The following is a 4,105-nucleotide window of genomic DNA, read 5'->3' as shown; positions in this document are numbered from 1 at the left end:
ATCTGCAATTGGAACCTTTTCAATAAAGTTGTGTTCAGCCCTATAACGTGTGAATCTTTTAATCCTGATGTATGTGTTCCTTTTAAAAATTTATTTCTTTGTTTGCTATGGTATGTGATGCCTGGTCATTGTCACTGATGTGTGCCCTGGGAGTCACACAAGAAATTAATGCATCTGAGTAGCGAGGCATGTAGGCTTCAGTTGGTGATTTGTGTCAGTTTAAAGCCTCTATGGTCTGTGCCAAAGTAGGATTGGGAAAATCTCGGATGGTGCAGTTCTCAGCCTGAGGTCTTTAATGGAAAACTGTCTTAATCTGTAGCTTAAACTGACAAACTGTGACCTGTGTTAGTGGGAGTGCTGCTTCACACCTAATTTCATATCCAGTTCTGTGGAGGTGATAATCACTGGTAGAAAAACGGGGTAAAGAAATGGGCATAATTTTGTCATTAACCATTGTGCTTTGACAAGTAGATGCATTTATAAAACATCAAGTCTTCTATTATTGAAATATATTTTCCAATCATCCACAGTCTCACAATTATTATGGGGTTTTCTGCCTGTTTACAAATGAAGGCACCATGCTATTAATCAAGAGGTAAGGGTAAGGGAGGCACATGGAAAATTTCATCTGTTTTAAACAAAGCATGCCATTCAAGTTCCATGTTTATACTTTCAATAGTCACTGGTGAGAGGAAAGCCTCTGCAGAGAGTGATTCTGCCAGTCTAGGGTAGGTATCTAAACTGCAAGAATAAACTACTTTCCTGTATGTGGCTCTCTCACTTCACTGACCAGAGATAACACTGTATGACGAACTTAAACAAGGTAAATAACTCTCAAACAGATGTTAAGTGAAGTGAATCCCATCTACAAATTATTGTGTAGTTACAGAAAAATAACACAAAAAAATCAAGAACACTTCTGAATGGTTGCTGACAGACATGTTTTATGTGATTTCAGTTAAAGATTGATTTAAAAAATGAAGCAGAATTTAAAGCAGGAGAAAGCAGTTAGAATTGCATGGCTGGCTACAAGTTGATATGTTCGAGAGCTGACTATTTTGACATTGAACAGGACTGAGGAGTTATAAGGCTATGGTAGGCTACCCTCTTGACTTAACCATGGACCTTCAAAAATTTTGCCTTTAGAACCAATTTTGTCTTTTGAATCCCATTTCACAGATAAGAATACTGAGGTATGAAGTAATTCTGGCACGCGGGAATATGCTTTATGAGACTGCTCTTAAATTTGAAGACCACTCCTTTGAAGAATTAGGAATGAATATTCAATGAGTGCACAAAGGCAATAAAAGCAGCAGCCTTGCTGCTGAGAAGTTGGCTGCCCTGGCTTGCTCTGGGAAGTGGCACATGACACCTCCTGTATGCCAAGGGCAGCCTGCAAGCTGAGGGATGCCTAGAGAAGTAACACACTCTTCACTTACTTCCTCAGTTTATTCCATAGCTTCCTGTGTGATTTCTATCTTGATAGAGAGCAGATTTTTTAAAAGGTAAATATAGTTCACATAGAAGTTAAATTTCCTAGGGCGTCTTTCCATTCAAGCATGACTGCTGTGCTGCGTATTCACAGGCAGCATGAGTTTATAGTCTCATTACTCCACACAAGCTATGAATAAAGTAAGCTTAGCCAATAGGTGTGGGAAGAAACACAGTTTGAACCCTTGCTCTTACTATGGTGACTTCTCCTGAGGAAAAATCAAACATTATGTTTCTGGGAAGAACAAAGACAGAAAGCATTCTCCTGGCTGTTGGAGATGATCCCATGCCAATGTGTGGCAGCAAACAGCACCAGCCAGCTGCAAAAAGGGTTCTCGGCACCAGCACAACTCTCCCAGAGTCTCACTGTGCTCAGCACCTCATCGCATGTCTGGCTATGCTTATGAGACACAGCCAAGCCCAATTAAAAACATGACTGGAGGGTGTTGCCAGAAAGAGCAGTTTAGTGCCTGCAATTAAACTGGTTGTTAATTATGTGATAGAATTTCTTCTCTTTTTTTTTTTCAGTGGCTAATTTGTTTCACAGAATGCAGTCTGTGTGCGCACTTGTGAGTGCTTCTGTGTGTGCACAGGGAGAATACTACTCTAAAAATACTTTCTTTTTTTCATTACCTGCTTCTCATCCCTCTTTGCTTATCATAGTTCTCAAACTGTAAGACATACTTATTCAACACCTCTATCAGAACTCAAACTTGCACCAACATCGCTCACAAAACTTTTACTTTCTTGCACCGAGGCTGCTTTAGTCTCCTGGTGTTCATCTGTGGAGGTCACTGAGGGCCTCACAGTCATTTAGCTCCGTGTTAATCTTGAATCCTTCAGCAGACGCTGGACTGTTATGGATAATTTTCTTTTTATTGTTGTTCTTTAATTAAACAGAAAATGATAAATTGTTTATGTCTATTGTGCAGTCTACAACTACTCGCTTCCTGGTTCATTACCATTGTTACATGACATATGAAAAGAATGGAATGGGGTAGATTAATGGAGCTTCATGCTGATCACAGTTTTGCTCAAAACTCTCAGGTATCTGCAATTAGGTAGCTATTTAGAGAATGCTTTCTGGCATGATCAGATGTCTCAGACCTGTGACCAAAACCTGGTGGCTTATTTCTTTTAACAACATACTTTGCTAAATTGTGCATTAAAGATATCATTGATCATCGACGTGCAAAATATAATAAATTTACAAACCTACTTAATTCCACTAATGTGAAAAGGATAATAAAATACAGGATTAGATCTTTAAACAAAATAAAAGCAACACTACCTTCTACAAAGCACACTAAGCATTAGTCAGAAGAACTGTAGGCACCACACAAAATTCTGGTGTCTCTGATGTAGGAAGACTGTGGGGAGCAGTAGTGTTTGCTGGACACTTGGGACACTTTGAAGGTGCTTTTCGCAGTCAAGAAACTTGACTGTGTTCACCTACCCACCTTTTTATTCTACTTTGACTTTTTCCTTTCACTCTTACCAGCATATACTCAGACTTTTTTCCTGTGAGTGGATGAACTCCTGTTAGTTTGCTCTCACATACGCTATTCTAATGAATACTAGGGATATGAGTTTCCATCCCAAAAGTATTTACATCCATGCAAAGAGAATATAAAGTGTTGCTGTATGAGCAAAACTTGGTCATACTTGTTTCATCTTTGTGTAAAAAAAGAAAGTGGAAAAAAAAGCCAAACAGTTGCAAAATTAGGGTTTTTAACAGGGAGTAACATATGTGTGCAATGATACATGTTTTTCTACCATGAGCAGTGACCTGCTTTTCTTTCCTCCTTTCCATGTTTTGTAAAAGTATTTCCATCACTCATGTGCTCCTGTTTCAGGGCCTGCCAGTGGCAAATCCAAATGGTCCATTAACTGCGAAGTCAGTTGTCAGTTCTTCTCTCCTGCCTCTAGTTTGGCACACTTCTAAGTGACTGGCTTCATTGATTGCATGGTGATTCTGCACTGCAGAAATAGACCTTGGGTCACATATTGTGAGGTAAATTCAAACTATACAGTATTTTCTGTCAGAGAAGTTGGCATATTTTTTGATAGAAGCAAACTGGTAACGTACACCCAAAGATAATTTGCCGTAGCAGCAAATGTCCAGATTCAGGTTTAAACTGCAGTGGGAAAAACAAAGGTCAGGGTTATGCTGAAGGGAATATGCATTCAAATAGATTTTTTTGAGCCTAAAGGACCATGATTGTTGGATAGGCATGTGATTTTGTTGTGCAACTGGAAGATATAATATGGTGTATGTGATTACTATTACTAGTTACTTAATGTTTATGGGAATGATGAGAATAAAATTTTTGTTCCTTCTCTTACCATCTCAAGTCTTGTCTACACAGTTCCATGGTGCAGAGTAAGATTATTACTTATATTTAAAGTAGCTCATTTGAGAGCATTGACCCATTCTCTAGAGCTGGTAGGGAAATAAAAGTAGTCTTTTGCTATCAGTGTACTTCACAGTGATTTTTTTCCGTAGATGCTAGTTCCTTGAACTTTCTGATTTTGTGCTACTTTAAAACTTCTTGGCTTTCCACATATTCTAAAAGTGCATCTGTATAGACAGGATGGATCTTTCTTCTCTTCT

This window comes from Manacus vitellinus, unplaced genomic scaffold, assembly GCF_001715985.3.
Source record: "Manacus vitellinus isolate BGI_N305 unplaced genomic scaffold, ASM171598v3 scaffold_11_pilon, whole genome shotgun sequence".
NCBI classification, from domain to species: domain Eukaryota; kingdom Metazoa; phylum Chordata; class Aves; order Passeriformes; family Pipridae; genus Manacus; species Manacus vitellinus.
The sequence above is the reverse complement of the archived record's forward strand: the minus strand, read 5'-3'. Positions refer to the sequence as shown.